The following is a 16,732-nucleotide window of genomic DNA, read 5'->3' as shown; positions in this document are numbered from 1 at the left end:
TCAAGAGAATCATTTCTGAATTCTGATTTCTTGCATATCATGTTGTCTATTCTTTGGGAGTTTCCTCTATATAAGTATAATGTTGATAATCGGAAAGGTTGAGGACTCTGGAGATATTTATGGCAAAAAAAAAAAAAAAAAAGAGAGAAGACTTGGAAGAAGCATGATCATTGTCTTCAATATTTTATGAACAATTATGTAGACGAAGAGGTAGACACATGTTCCTGATGTGTGAATGGAGTGCAAGCTTGTCGAGGCCAGGATCTCAGTCTTCTCCATAATTAATCACCTTAAACTTAACAAAATATGCCCTCAACCCTCAACATAGAGGACATTCAACATGAAAAATATTGTATGTTTAACTATTCATTAATTACCTAGAAGAGTAAAATTTTAAAGGTAGAGTAAGTCAGACTTTTATTCAAAAAGGTGATTATTTCTTATAATGAAAGCAGTCAGAGAACAGAATGAGCTGCCATCAGAAGCAGCAATCTCAGGACTTCCCTGGTGGTCCAGTGGTTAAGCCTTTGCCTTCCAATGCAGGGGGTGAGGGTTCGATCCCTGGCCAGAGAGCTAAGATCCCACATGCCTCGGGGCCAAAAAACTAAAACATAAAACAGAAGCAATATTGTAACAAATTCAATAAAGACTTTTAAAAAACGGTCTATGTCAAAAAAAATCTTAAACAAACAAAAAAAGCAGCAATCACGCCATCACAACAAGTGTTGAAACTAAGGTTGACTAACTCTCGTGAACGTATTACTGATGACTGCAATATCCTCTTGGATACCGAAGAGTTTTCTCACAGTACTGCAGGGATTCTCCCCCCCGCCACCAGTGATTTAAGGGGTCTATAACAAAACAAGTTTCAGGCTTGAACTTAGGAGCTTGGGAGAATTCCAAGAACAGTGATACTGTTTAGGCTACCCCTGGTGAAACTCCAAGCCGATGGAGATGAGAAGAACAGACATATTGAGGCCTTTGACACATGTGTTTGGAGCCATGGAACATGTTAAATTGGAATTTTTGAGACATTGCATTCCAGTGCTCACGTCTGACTAAATCACCACATGATGTGAAATCAGGAGCTTGTGGTTAGTATCTTTGTGTGTCTGTACTGCAAAGATGATTCAAAGAATTACTGAGGAATCATGAAAACGTTGCCCTTCCAAGGTCAAATGCAATGGCTCATTTCCCTTACTTCCCTCAGGTCTTTGCTAAACATCTCCCTATCGGTGAGGCCTTAGCTGACCACCTCGTTTAAAACTGCAATACTCTTCATACTCTCTGGAATACCTTATGCTCCTTCACTGCTTTATAGTGTTCTCTTCGGCACTTACCAATAGTACAGTGCTACATCCGACTCATCTATTTTAATTCTTATCAGTTTCCCTCCACTAGAGTATAAGCTTCACGAGGGCAAAAATGTTCATATGTTCTGTCACGGCTACACCCTTATGTCTTCCAATGCTTAGCATACTATGGGCACTCAACAAAATATGTTGAACTAAACTAACAGGGGAACACTGTGGCCCTGCCGTTCGTGGTCCTTTGCCTGTCTTAAAGGTCAGTCCCTCCCATCAACTGTCAATCTCTTGCAACGCCATTCACAAAAATTAAGGGAAAGCACGCGTCTGCATATCCTTACACTACTGATGCTACTTACATTACTTCTCCTTAGTCTTGAGGAGAGTAATGGCATAGAAGGAAAGGAGACAAGTAAGCACTGAACATCTACCATGTACGAGGCACCGTGCGAAGTGTTTTGTATCCATCTCGTCATTTACTCCCCCTTACAATCCCGCCAGGTAGCAATTATAATCCCTGCTCTTCCAAACAAACTCATGTCTCAGAAAACTTAAGAAACTTGTAAGAACTAGGTTTCACCTCCAGGTCTGTCTGACTCTGATAAGGAGAGCTTCATCTTGAATAGAGTATTTGAATCACTCCCGGCTCAAAAGTTCTTTTAGACTCTCACATTCCACAGACTTCAGATTTTTTTCTGAGATATAGATCATACCCACCCACAACACTTCTGTGTTGTTGGATAATTTACACAGATCTGGAAATTATTTTAATCAGATCAACATCTCAGAGAGTTAGAGTTCATTAAGGAAAGGGGGAAGGGAGCTTTGGGGATTATGATGAGGGGGGACTTTGATTTTTTTTTTTAACTTGTTTTGTCTTTCCATGGTACACAATTCAAAAAGTACAAAAGTGCAGGCAGAAGAAGGCCCCTAAAGGTTGTGCAATGATTTTGTGTCTGGTATGTAGGTAGTTGAGTATTTGGCTGCTCTGGTGGGTGTACAACACATGTCCTTTTTAGGGTTATTTTAACACAAATGCTGGATTTTCTTTCATCTTTTTCACCCGGCAGCCAGTTACTTCCTCAAAGCTCGCACTTAGCTTCACGTAAAGACAAAAACGATAGCTTGTAATGCCACGTACCCCATGTAATTATTGCCTGTGTGGGCAATAATTTATGAAGCTATTACTATACAATTTTCTAATCTCACTTTACGGTGATGAGTATCACATATTAATCTGCATAATGCCCTCTTGATTATATTTGCTGGATGTGAGTTTCAATTTACTGGCATTTAGGTTAAACATTTTATAGTTCTCATTTCATTAGTAGGCTTTTTAAAATGTACTTTCATGTGAGAATCTGATTTCTGAGTGGGAGGAATACCCTCACGAATTCTTCCTAAGAATAATCTGAAAGGTAATAGGTACAATGTGAATTTGTCATTGTCTAGAGTTAAGGAAGAGACATATAGAGAATAAGCTATTTCAGGTAATCATAAAATAGCCCTTCTGCAGCCAGGGCAATTGGGCCTTATGTCTTTGGGTTGAGATGCTCTGCCCTGAATTGTAGGATTTAGAGAAGGCTACCCTGGATTCCAGATCCTCAGCTTACTGGCTCTGTGTTCGTTCTTGGTCAGGAACCCCAATCCTCTAAACGTCAGTGCCCTTAGTTACAAAATTAAGGACATAATAATGCTTCTCTCCTACGGTTGGTGCAAGAATTAAATGGGATAATGCATATTGTATGTTTAAGAGCACAGGCTCAGGAGCCAGACTGGGTAGATTTGAACTGTGCGGTTTGGGCAAGAGATTAAACACACCTATGCCTCTGTTTCATCGTCTGTAAAATGGGGATAATTATAGGATCTTACTCAAAAGTTGTTGTGAGGGTTAAAATGATTTAATACTGTAAAGCACTTAGGTTCCCGGCACATAATAAATGCTCACTAAAAATTAGCTATTATATGGTATGTGACAGCATTGCATAAATCCTAATATACGTCATCACCTATTATCTGGGTTGTGTGCACCATTTTATATATTTATTTAATGGATTATTTTATACAGATTTAGTCGGATTTCATAATACAAAACAAGTGGATATGTAGTAGGTATAGAGGAGCCTAATTTTGATGTTTCCTACAATTTTATTTATGTTTTACTATTAAGCATACTCACACACAAGTCTTATCTTTCTTCTTGGCACTTCCTTTAAGGCCTCCTTGCTGGTAATAAGTATTTGTGTTTAATACACTTCTTGACTGTGAAATTGGTTAACCATTTTTGGAAGTAATTCTAGCAGCAAATGAACAGGCTCAGATCATTGTGGCAGGGGGTGAACAGCAATCTTAAAACTGAATTCGGTAACGGGAATTCATGGAGAGAAATGGAGTTCAGTGTAAATTCAAAAATTGAAATCCATAGGTGCCGTGATGTAAAGGGAAGGATGTGGGATTTGTCCTTAGTCTTGGAGTCCCATCACCTTGGGCATGAGCTCAGGTGAGTAACTGCATGGTATCTCTGCTTCCCCATCTGTAATGTGAGGACCGTATATCCCCTCTACCTATTTCACAGGGATGCTTAAAACTGTTAACAGAGGTAATATATAGGAAGATGCTTTGTAAGCCATAAAATTAATGTACAAATATTAGCGTTACGGATATTCTGAGAGGCAAACCAAAGATTCCAAAGAAGACACTAACTCTTTTTCTTGCCAACTATATATCCATGTTCATTGTTAAGCTGGATGGGTCTTAATCTTATCTACTGAACTCATTCTGAAAAGTACAGGCTAGAATTCATTAGTCCTTTAGCATAAAAGATCTATTAGGTGAGTCAATAATTAATTCCAAAATCTTACCCTTCGAGTAAGAGGGATGTGTATCATCAGCGGAGCTGAAGGCTAAACACAGAGGAAGAACTAGCCCTGCCCCGTGTTCTCATGCAGTCACCCTAATTTTGTTTAGCCCTCAGGATGGAGGCTGATGTACCCAGTCTCTTCTTTGTCTCCTCTCTCCCTATCCCTTCTAACATACCTCCAACCATATCTCCAGCTGCAGCCTTGTCCGAAGTGTAGGGCAAGGGGAGAAGTGGTGAGCGTGCTTACTTCCCGCCTTGGTGACAACCATGAGGTATGTTCCTCTAAATTCTGATCATGGGGGAATTGGAAACACTATGAGACGTTTTTTTCATCAAAATATTCCAGTAGCCCCAAGAAGAAGAATCTGACCATAAGGGTCTCAGCGCATTGCTAGGAGAAGTCTAGCTGATAAAACTGTCTTGCAGAATGCGTGAGGATGGATGGATGAATCAAAGGAATCACCTCGTTCAAATGCTTCATTTTAGTACAAGGAGTCGTCCTGGTGCATTTCCTTTGTGTGCCTGAAAGCAAAATGTTTATTGGAACTCAGTGAATGCTCCTTAGACTCTGAAGCCCAGAGGTGTTCCGCCATAACTCATCATGGACTTAGGTCATTTGTGAGATGATGTTACTTGGAGGTCACTGAAAATACTTGGGGTGGCCAGGGGCAATGGAGGACTCTTATTAAGAGAAGGTAATGACGTGTTCTCTTATTGATAGAAAAATGATGCTACCCCTGACTCATTCGCAAGGTGATGGCTGTTTCTCACTGAACTCATTGACGATGACCTTGTGCTGAACCATTCACCATCTTTGCCTCATTCCTTTCAAGCCCAGTGATCGGGAAGTGTGAGCCAGCTGGCTGGGATGTGGAGTCCGGTCCAGAGGTTCAGGAACAGTTTACAACTGTGAGACAGAGCCAGGTTGACTGGTTCCGAATGGAAGTCGTCACCCTTAACATCCCTGAGCTGTTAGTTGACACCCTGAAGCTCTGTGGCTGCTTGAAGAAGGGCTGAGAGAAAGCACTTAGATCCCTGCTGAGCTCATTACCTTAAATTAGCTTCTGTGGTCTGTGCAGGAGGGGAATTTCTCCAAAGCCTCGGGAAAGTGTGTGTATGGGGGATGGGGAAAGGGGAAAGGGTCTCTAAGATGGGAAGGAGATTCAGTTAAGCTTCCTGGAAAAATAGGGCTGTTAATCCTTAATTCATACTAAGAAAGCATAAAGTCCCTGAGTGGAAGGCTGTTTCTTTAGAGCAGTCTGAGCACTTGAGCTGTCTCCCAGAACGCAAAGGGGAGGCAGACAGAGCGGGTCACAGGTAACTCCCTGTTTCACGTCCTTCCCCCTTAGCTTTTTCCTAAGAGGTGGGCTTTATAGCCAACTTCCCTCTGTCTCTGTTTTCTTCTTGTGCAAACCGGGTGATGACATTGACTCTCTTCACAGGAAAGCACTCAGTGAGGATTAACTAAGTAATGAGAGCAAATTGCAAGGGTGATGGAAATGCCCAATAAAATCGTTGACGGATGTCTCCCAGGGGGTGGGGCCCTTCCATGCTCCTTTCATCCGGGTCTCACCAGCACCATGGACCACCGCTAGCTCTGCGGGCTCCTCAAGCCTTCCCCCCTGAACCCTTGTCTCTGAGGAGCTTTGAACTATTTACTGAAATGATTGCTCGGTTGTCCCCGCCCTCCAACCATCCCTCCCAGGCGAGAGCCGTAGGACTCATTTTCCTCTGTCTGGGGAAAGACATCCAGGAGACAGGACTGTTGGCCAAGCTATCAGTGATGCCTCCCGTTCCCATCCTGAGGAGAGCAGCTTTTCAAGAATATTATTTCCTGAGTATACTTTTGTTGTTGTTGTTGTTGTTGTTGTTGTACGCGGGCCTCTCACTGTTGTGGCCTCTTCCCGTTGCGGAGCACAGGCTCCGGACGCACGGGCTCAGCGGCCATGGCTCACGGGCCCAGCCGCTCCGCGGCATGTGGGATCTTCCCAGACCGGGGCGCGAACCCGCGTCCCCTGCATCGGCAGGCGGACTCTCAACCACTGCGCCACCAGGGAAGCCCTCCTGAGTATACCTTTTATAGACTTTCTGGAGAACAATTTAGTAACACAGGCATTCAAAATTCTTAGAAACATGCATGACCCTTGCCTGAGGAATTCCATGTTCAGCACATCATCACAGGTCTTCTCGTCCACTGTTCTTCACTCCAGAGTGTATTGCCTTCAAGGGAGAATTTCAGTACTTTGGGACTTTGAATCAACCAGCTGATTACCCCATCTGCCCACCCAATTGCTATAGGGCTGAGGGATCTGCTTTGTAATGGGACACCAGCCTTCCACAGTCTGCTTATTCTCTGGTTGTGGGCGTATTCAAGGAAATCTGTATATTTGCACAGAGTCATGGAAATGTACACGTGAACAAGCTAGAGTGATCGTGGTCTACACTTTCTATTTATAGATGAGGAATCTGAGACCCTGAGAAAACGAGTGGCTTACCCACATGTTCATACCTATTCAAAGCCACAGAAGGAATGAGAACCCAGGGCCTGTAACTCCCATCTGGGCTTTTCTTTAGTTATGGAAGCTTAACAACGTGGGACATAAAGTAGAGAGAAGTCATTGTAGGGTGGACCTTTATGAGGTAGAAAAAGAAATCATGTTTGTACCAGGTTTCATAGTGCTCCAGAATCCACTGTTGGAGTATCGAAAGCTTATTCTGCATAGTTCGGAGGCGGGGGCTGTGTACCTCGATTCATTCCACTTTTGTATCCAAGGAGTGTAAATTCTAAAATAAAAGAAAGGAACGTTCTTTATCAGTAACTCAGGGAAGGCTCAATGTATTGTGTGCCTCTATAGTTGATCTTTACTAGGGAATTGTGAGCAGGTAGTTACTAAATGCTAAGCTATTTACATACTGTAATGGTTAATTTTATGTGTCAACTTGACTGGGCCACAGGGTGCCCAGACGTTTGGACAAACATTATTCTGGTGTATCTGTGAGGGTGACTTTGGATGAGATTAACATTTGAATGGGTGGATTGAGTAAAGCAGACTGTCCTCCCCAATGTGGGTGGGTCTCATCTAATCGATTGAAGACTTAAATAGAACAAAAAGGCTGTGTGGGAGGGAACTCCCACTGCCTGATGGCTTTCGGCTGGGACATCCATCCTTTCCAGCTTTCGGACTCAGACTAAGACATGGGCTCTTCTTGAATCTTGAGCCGGCTGGCTTTTGAACTGGAACTTACACCGTCAGCTTGCTTGGTTCTCAGGCCTTTGCACTCAGACTAGAGCTATACCCCCTGCTCTCCTGGGTCCCCAGCATGCTGATGGCAGACCTTGGGACTTTTCAGCCTTCATAATCACATGAACCAATGACTTATAATGAATCTCTTCATATATATATATATAGATATAGATATAGATATTTATTTAAAATATATATTCTATAAATACATATTACATAAAATACATATATTTAAATGTTTAGATATTTAAAAATATGTTTACACACACATCCTATTGGTTCTATTGGCCTGGAGAACCCTGATTAATACACACAGGCTTAATCCTCACAAAGACCCTCTGAAATAGATACTGTTGTTGTTGCTATCATTATTATTATTACTCTATCTTAAACATGAGGCAGTTACACTCAGACTGGTTAAGTCACTTGCCCAGAGCTACACCCTGTGTCTGGACGGAGCCCGCGTTCCCCTCGGAGTCCTCATGCTGCATGTCCGTGACACACTCTCTCTTACTGTGTCTCCAAAGCCTTAAGCACGTGAGCGTCCTTTGACCTAGCCATCCAATTCTAAGAATATACCCTAAGTGATAAGTATAATGGTACATCTTTAAACATTTCTAATAGTAAAAACTTTTAAACAACCTAAATGCTGGAAAGTAAGTGGTTAAATGATCTATGATAGTGTTCCTCAGTGAAATACTGCATTCATTACAAACCGTGCTTTCAAAGACTGTTTATTTACCTGGGTAATCGTTCACAATATATGACTCTTAAAAGCATGTTACAAGCCTAAGGAAACAGGATGACTAAATGTAATGTGGTATTTTGGATGGGATCCTGGAATTGCATTTAGTTATCGTGTTTTCTTAGGTTTGTAACATGTTTTTAAGCTGGAACAGGAAAACTAAAGTAGTAAAAACTAAAGGAAGCTGAATGAATTATAGACTTTAGTTAATGATAATGTGTCAAACTTGGTTCATTAATTGTGACAAATATACTATACAAATGCGAGATATTAATAAGAAGGAAAAATGGGTTTCGGGTATATGGGAATTCTTTCTACTACCATCACAATTTTTTTGTATATCCAAAACTATTCTAAAGTTTAAAAATTGTTTTTAAAAAGTTACAAGGCATTACATCCAGGAGGGGACCCTCTTTGTAAAGAAAAAGAATGTGTATGTAGGTACATTGCAATAATGAAAGGGAAGAAATCAAATGTTAACAGGAATTATTTTGGATTGGTGAATGTGGTAATTTTTGTTTTTCTGTGTTTTCCAAGTTTCTGACATTGAATATGATTATCTCATTTAAAGGAAATAATAAATGCTGCTTTAAATTGATCACTCCCATTTCCTTCCATAGTGTCTGAAACTCTGGCCCTTAAAATACTCTTAATTTAAGAATGATTAGAAAATATGTTCCCTGAAGAGTAACCCTTTACAACCTTATTCCGTGTTATTCCATTTGCAAGGATTAGTTGGGCAAATAAACTGACTGTCATGTGGGAAAACAGACAAAAGTGTCTTCAGAGAGTTTGTGGAGAAGGACACCAGAAAGGGAGGAGAGGGCCGACCATGTGCCAGGACCTACCATTGTCAGTCCCTGTCCCAGCTAAAGGCTTCAGTGACTCCCAGGGAGCAGGACACCTTTCTTTACCTGTACACAGGTGATCAAGGTGTGCAGGGTGATTTCTGCTTAGGTGGGATGTTTTCCCATAGTTTGATCCAAGACAGCAAGAAGTGCTGTTGTTCTTTCTTTTTTTTTTTTTTTTCCACGGCTCACGGGCCCAGCCGCTCCGCGGCACGTGGGATCCTCCCGGACCGGGGCACAAACCCGCGTCCCCTGCATCGGCAGGCAGACTCTCAACCACTGCGCCACCAGGGAAGCCCTGTTTTTCGTTTTTTACCAAAATAATTCTCTTAACACAGACAACCTTAGATCTGTAAACATACCTTGCCTATTCACGACATTGCTGTGCTGTGTTGTGGAAAGGCCTAAAAAGAAGTAAAAGCCTTAGTTTCTAATTTCAACCTGCCACTCGTTTAACATGTGACCATGGAATAAAACCCACCAAGTTTAGGTACCTCATCACTAAAATGGAGAACCTAGACAAGATCACTGGTTTTCACACTGTGTCCTACGAAGCCCTAGAAGTTCCTTAGGAAGTCCTCCAGAGGCCAGGTTTGGATTAGATTCTCTGGACAACTTACCTGGATTCAACCAAAGTACCTTCACACTTAACGTGGCCTACATCTCGGGCTTCTGTATACAGTTCTGTTTGAATGCAGGGATTTTGTGGAACTCGAGCATTCAGTGATCCTCAGATTCTGAAAAATGGCTTAAAGTGAAATCCAGGTTAAAAATCAATACTTTCAGAAGAGAGGAAACTGCTACCAAAAGAAGCAAAATCAGATTGAGGTGGTTTCAGAAATAAAATATCCTGTAAAGCAATTATACTCCAATAAAGATGTTAAATTTTTAAAAAAAGATGATTTCTTTTGAAAAAAATTAAAAATTTAAAAATTAAAAAAAATATATCCTGCCAAGAGAGTCTTCTGAAACATCCCTTTCTGTATCTGTCAGAGGTGAGGTAGGAAGGCATTTGTTTTCAGGCAACTCTGTTATGACTCACATTGCCTGTGAAAACCTTCAACCCAATCCTTCTGCTTCGCAAACTGGAAGGACAGCCCAAGTTAGAGACAATCCAAAACTTTTACAAACTGTTCTGAGAAATAGGTATTTAGAATGGCAAGAAACAGGAAAACATATGCTAGGGAGATTTATTGCCTTAACAAGCCGAGGAGGACGAACGCCTTACTCTCCTTTTGAATGGAGGTGGTCTGAACCAGTTGAGTCAGCTTTGAGCGGAACAGAGGGATCTTGTGTTTTTCCTGACATTTCAGCTCTAACCCTAATGCAGACAAACAAAGGACTGAGCCAACAGTGACAGCACTTCCAGAGGTCCTGAAACTAATTCAGCCGCTCTGCGCCCCTCAAAGCAGTGATGCCCGGGAGCCTGTTAGAACATCTTAGGACTTCCGCCAATAAGAACAGACCACGCCTTACCTCGCAGTCCCTCTGGATCCAAGCTGAGCTGAGGCCAAATCTCTAAAACCTTCAGGTGCATAAATAATCCCCCTCTTTTCTCTCTCCTGAATCCCATGACAACCTGGGCATCATTTATTATTGGAAAGAACAGCTATATAGCAGGAGAAGAATAAGAAGAAACGCCCTTGCAGAAAGTCTTGGTGGGTTCCCAGAACAGATAAACTACAGTCAGTCATACGTTCTCAGCAAATTAAAGCATCTATCGAAGGAAAGTATTTGAACAAAACTCTACTTTATTGGGTCTGTTTTCTGTAGTGTATTTCTATGGGGAATATGTTCTATAAAAGGCAGATTTTACTTTATAAAAGGAAATGTGAAGGGAAAGAATTCGCAAAATGCACACTCAGTTTACATTTAGTTGAATGTTTTGAATTTGACATTCTCTTTAGTGATTCTTTTCTAGTTTCTTCCTTATATCTGAATCATCATGTCTATTATATGAAGGGAACAGTTAGCCCTATGTTCATTCTCTAGTAGACTTGCTGGTAGTTCTAACAGGAAAATAATACATGAGCATGGGTACTTAAAACCATATCAAGTTCATAGAAATAGCTGCAAATTCTCTAACCTTTACCTTTATACACGTACCCAAGTTTCCATGTTTATTCCAATATCCTACAACTCTTTTTCCTTTCAATTTTCCTTGCATCACTCCCCAACCCCTGCAGCGTTCATTCTCACTCAGTTTAATCCCTACATCACCACAATCCGCACTTTTTGCATCTGATGTGTTAAAATTGCCCACCCTGTTGAAAACTATGGCTGGCCAAGTACAAGTTAACAGAACTCTAGGCGGACCCTTGTACATAACCTCATTATTTAGTTTCAGTTTCTGGTGGTGGCTGTATAATCAGCCTGGCAGCAGAGAGACTACACTGTGATCTCTGACAGGGCAAGGATCAGGATGATGGTACACGCTCTAGACACTTTCACGAGTAAGTTTTGCCAGAAGATCAGCGCGGCATCATGGTGAAGGCTCTGGAATCAACCTGCTTGGGTTCATGTGATGACTGTTGCTTACTGACTATATACCCTTTTGGGTACTTACTTATCCACTTTAAGCCTCATATCCATCACCTGGAAAAGTATATAATAATACCTATCTTCATGTTATCAGAAGTATTAAATGACCTTGGGATATAAGGTGTTAAATGTGGTACCAGACTCTAGTAAGACTTGGATAATTATCTCCTTTCTTCCTTTCTTCCTTTCTCCCTCCCTCCCTCCTTCCTTCCCTCCTTCCTTTCTTTCTTCCTCCCTCCCTCCTTCCCTCCTTCCTTCCTTCCTTCCTTCCTTCTTTCCTTCCTTTCCTCCTTCCTTCCTTTCTTCCTCCCTCCCTCCTTCCCTCTCTCCCTCCCTCCCTCCTTCCTTCCTTCCTTCCTTCTTTCCTCCCTCCCTCCCTCCCTCCTTCCTTCCTTCCCTCCCCCATTGCATGAGGACATATGCAGAACACTAACAGCACAGGTGTCTAAGGCAGTGGGTTTCGAGTGTAGTCTTTTAACCAGCAGTAGCATCACCTGGGAACTTGTTAGACTTGCGGATCTTCTGGCCTGACCCCAGACCTCCTGAATCAGAAACACTGGGTTTGGGGCCCAGCTCTCTGTGTTGTAGCCAGCCTACCAGATGATCCTGAGTATGAATATTCTGGTGTGAGGTTTTAAGTCATGCAAATGAATCTCTGCCTCCAGTTAAGGTAAAAAGGGAAGGGCCTTGGCTTACACTGTCTTTGGGCAGGAAGACAGGACGAGGAAACACTATTAGAATTACTAGAAAAGCGGGGTCTTGAGCAGCTCAGTCTGTCGGGGTGGGCATTCTGCTCAAGATGTAAATGAGATGGAAAAAAACAGCGGTAGTGTCAGCTGCTCCATAATTATTTAGTCACTCTCAGGTAACTAGACAGCCTGGGAGTGTTGATCAAACATGCTCCTGGGTAATTGGCAGTGGAAGGTGTGAACTCTCCCCAGTTTAATAAATATTAGAATAGACTGCGAGAATTGGTGACTAACAGGGAGCAACTAAATGATGATCTTCTGTAGTCCTCCTTGAGGGGTGTATTTCTTGGTTTTCCGGAGAATGTTATCGAATGAAATGTACATTGAGGGTGAGACCTAGGAGGAGACCTGTCTGGTATCATAACAACCATGACAGTATTAACGTACATGCAGATACACAGAAGACTCCGTGAACCTTTCGTATTCAATGATTATACACAACGCTCTGTTGGATACAACCCCTCACATACGTCTCTATCTGATATATGAACATTATTCTTTTTTTAAAATTGGAACAGAATTGCTTTACAATGTTGTGTTAGTTTCTGCTGTACAGTGAAGCGAATCAGCTATATGTATACATATATCCCCTCCCTCTTGGACCTCCCTTCCACTCTCCCCTCATCCCACCCCTCTAGGTCATCACAGAGCACCAAGCTGAGCTCCCTGTGCTATACAGCAGGTTCCCGCTAGCTATCAGTTTTACACATGGTAGTGTATTTATGTCAAACCTGAACTTCCTTTCTTGGTTTTTCAGAGAAGAACCTGTTAGTATATTCTCAAGATTTGTTCTGGCCACAGCAAAGAAAATGGAAGAAGCTACACATCCTTTAGCTAAAGGGTTAATTTTTTACTAAAATACTTTGTAGCGAAGTTCTGATGCCATTCCTCTTAGGAATTTTTTTTCCTTTTACGCTTTGGAAAGTATATTCACCACGGTATTTGTTGTTAGTCATTGGTGTGTTTTTCTTGTCACCTTTTCCAAATCAACTCTATTGTACTTATCTTGAAGAACTTAAATAATAACTTTAAGATAAATCCTAGTGATAAGCTCACAGCCACTGAAGCCAACAGAGGGAATACAAGAAAATGAGATATATGCATCATTGCTGACAGTTAAGATTCTCAAACCAAATGTTTTTGAAGCATTTTAAAATGACTAATATTTATTTTTAATGCTCAGCAATATTGCAGTTATTGGATCAGAATGATAAATTTGCTCATCTGCAAGTACCTCCATGCAAATTGAATTCTCCTAGCCTAGTGCTGTTCAATAAAAGTATAGTGCGAGTTTCATATATAATTAAAAAATTTTAATAGCCAGATTTTAAAAGGTAAAGAGAAACAGGTGAACGTAATTTTAATAATACAGTCTACTTAACCCAGTGTATCCAAAATATTGTATTTCAACATGTAAAAATATAAATAATTTTCAATATAAAAAATATCAATGAGAGATTTTACATTCTTTCTTCACATTAAGTCTTTGAAACCCCATATGCATTTTACACTTACAGCACATTTCAGTTTGGACTAACCGCATTCAAGTTGTCAGTAGCCAGTAGCCACCTGTGATCAGGGACAGGGCAGTTTTAGACGTTAAAAGGATGTTTGTAAGATGCCCTTCTTTTTTCATCAGTGTATACATGTCAATCCCAATCTCCCAATTCATCCCACCACCACCACCACCACGCCCCTTTCCCCCTTTGGTGTCCATACGTTTGTTCTCTACATCTGTGTCTCAATTTCTGCCCTGCAAACTGGTTCATCTGTACCATTTTTCTAGGTTCCACGTATATGCGTTAATATACGATATTTGTTTTTCTCTTTCTGACTTACTTCACTCTGTATAACAGTCTCTAGATGAATCCACGTCTCTACAAATGACCCAATTTCGTTCCTTTTTATGGCTGAGTAATATTCCATTGTATATATGTGCCGCATCTTCTTTATCTATTCGTCTGTCGATGGGCATTTAGGTTGCTTCCACGACCTGCCTATTGTAAATAGTGCTGCAGTGAACATTGGGGTGCATGTGTCTTTTTGAATTATAGTTTTCTCTGGGTATTTGCCCAGTAGTGGGACTGCTGGATCATATGGTAGTTCTATTTGCAGTTTTTTAAGGAACCTCCATACTGTTCTCCATAGTGGCTGTATCAATTTACATTCCCACCAACAGTGCAAGAGGGTTCCCCTTTCTCCACACCATCTCCAGCATTTGTTGTTTCTAGATTTTTTGATGATGCCCATTCTAACTGGTGTGAGGTGATACCTCATTGTAGTTTTGACTTGCATTTCTCTAATGATTAGTGATGTTGAGCAGCTTTTCATGTGCCTCTTGGCCGTCTGTATGTCTTCCTTGGAGAAATGTCTATGTAGGTCTTCTGCCCATTTTTGGATTGGGTTGTTTGTTTTTTTTAAATATTGAGCTGCATGAGCTGTTTGTATACTTTGGAGATTAATCCTTTGTCCATTGCTTCATTTGCAAATATTTTCTCCCATTCTGAGGGCTGTCCCCTCGTCTTGTTATGGTTTCCTTTGCTGTGCAAAAGCCCCGAAGTTTCATCAGGTCCCATTTGTCCATTTTTAAAATTTATTTCCATTACTCTAGGAGGTGGATCAAAACAGATCCTGCTGTGATCTATGTCAAAGAGCGTTCTTTCTATGTTTTCCTCCAAGAGTTTTATTGTGTCCGGTCTTACATTTAGGTCTCCAATCCATTTTGAGTTTATTTTTGTGTATGGTGTTAGGGAGTGTTCTAATTTCTTTCTTTTCCATGTAGCTGTCCAGTTTTCCCAGCACCACTTATTGAAGAGACTGTCTTTTCTCCATTGTATATCCTTGCCTCCTTTGTCATAGATTAGTTGACCACAGGTGCATGGGTTTATCTCTGGGCTTTCTATCCCGTTCCACCGATCTACGTTTCTGTTCCTGTGCCAGTACCACACTGTCCCAATCACTGTAGCCTTGTAGTACAGTCTGAAGCCAGGGAGTCTGATTCCTCCAACTCCGCCCTTTTCCCTCAAGACTGCTTTGGCTATTCGGGGTCTTTTGTGTCTCCATACAAATTTTAAGATTTTTTTGTTCCAGTTCCATAAAAAATGCCATTGGTAATTTGACAGGGATTGCATTGAATCTGTAGATTGCCCTGTGTAGCATAGTCATTTTCACAATATTGATTCTTCCAGTCCAAGAACATAGCATATCTCTCCATCTGTTGGTATCATCTTTAATGTCTCTTATCAGTGTCCTACAGTTTTTTGCATACAGGTCCTCCATCTCCCTAGGTAGGTCCATTCCTAGGCATTCTCTTCTTTCTGTGGCAATGGCAAATGGGAGTACCTCCTCAATCTCTCTTCCAGATCCTTCCTCGTTAGTGTATAGGAATGCAAGAGACTTCCGAGCATTAACCTGGCATCCTGCAACTTCACCAGATTCATTGATCAGCTCCAGCAGTTCCCTGGCAGCATCCTTAGGATTCTCTATGTATAGTATCATGTCATCTGCAAACAGTGACAGTTTCACTCCTTCTTTTCCAATTTGTATTCCTTTTATTTCTTTTTCTTCTCTGATTGCTGTGGCTAGGACTTCCAAAACTATGTTGAATAATAGTGGTGAGAGTGGACATCCTTGTCTTGTTCCTGATCTCAGAGGAAATGCCTTCAGTTTTTCACCACTGAGAATGATGTTTGCTGTGGGTTTGTCGTATATGGACTCTATTATGTTGAGGTGAGTTCCCACCATGCCTACTTTCTGGAGAGTTCTTATCATAAATTGGTGTTAAATTTTGTCAAAAGCGTTTTCTGCATCTATTGAGATGATCGTATGTTTTTTCTCCTTCAATTTGTTAATATGGTGTATCACATTGATTGATTTGCGTATACTGAAGAATCCTTGCATCCCTGGGATAAATCCCATGTAAGATGCCTTCTTAAATAAAGTTCCCCCAAATATAACAGATCATCAGATGGAAATATATACACCCAAAATAATTGTCGCTAAAAGAGAAGTGTGTTGAATGTAAAGCTATTGATTTGTCTGTAATTCTGTATGTTAAGAAGCAGTTATTCCTATTACTCCAGAACTGTCCTTAAAGGACCGCATTGCGGTTCAGTTGACAAGTACAGATATTTAAAAGTAAAATGTTTTTGCGCCATCCGTGTTGAAATTTGATGAGCTTTCCCAAGCACTAGATGTCCTTGATTTTTATATATGCTGTTCATAGTTCAACATATTTGAACACAGAACACATCTTACAATGAAGGTGGACTATTGATATAGTTGTACTTCTTTTCCTGAAACTTTATGTCCTTCCCAACATAGAAGGAGTTGTTGGACATTGTGTGGTTGTGCTTTTTGAGAATATGTTTCAGCACTTGAGAGATGAATTTCTTAGAGTTTTTATGAAAGATCAGAACTAAAAGGGGGGAAGAGACA

General features: G+C 41.1%; 1 protein-coding gene across 1 annotated transcript in view; it reads left to right on the top strand.

Moving 5' to 3' along the window:
* NRG1 (neuregulin 1) overlaps window positions 1-16,732 on the top strand; it is a 1,020,295-nt gene that overhangs the window by 680,013 nt on the left and 323,550 nt on the right. The gene's annotated exons all lie outside the window — the stretch shown is intronic.

The sequence above is a fragment of the Phocoena phocoena genome, chromosome 21 (assembly GCF_963924675.1).
Source record: "Phocoena phocoena chromosome 21, mPhoPho1.1, whole genome shotgun sequence".
Lineage (NCBI taxonomy): Eukaryota > Metazoa > Chordata > Mammalia > Artiodactyla > Phocoenidae > Phocoena > Phocoena phocoena.
This window is presented reverse-complemented; position numbering and strand designations above follow the sequence as displayed.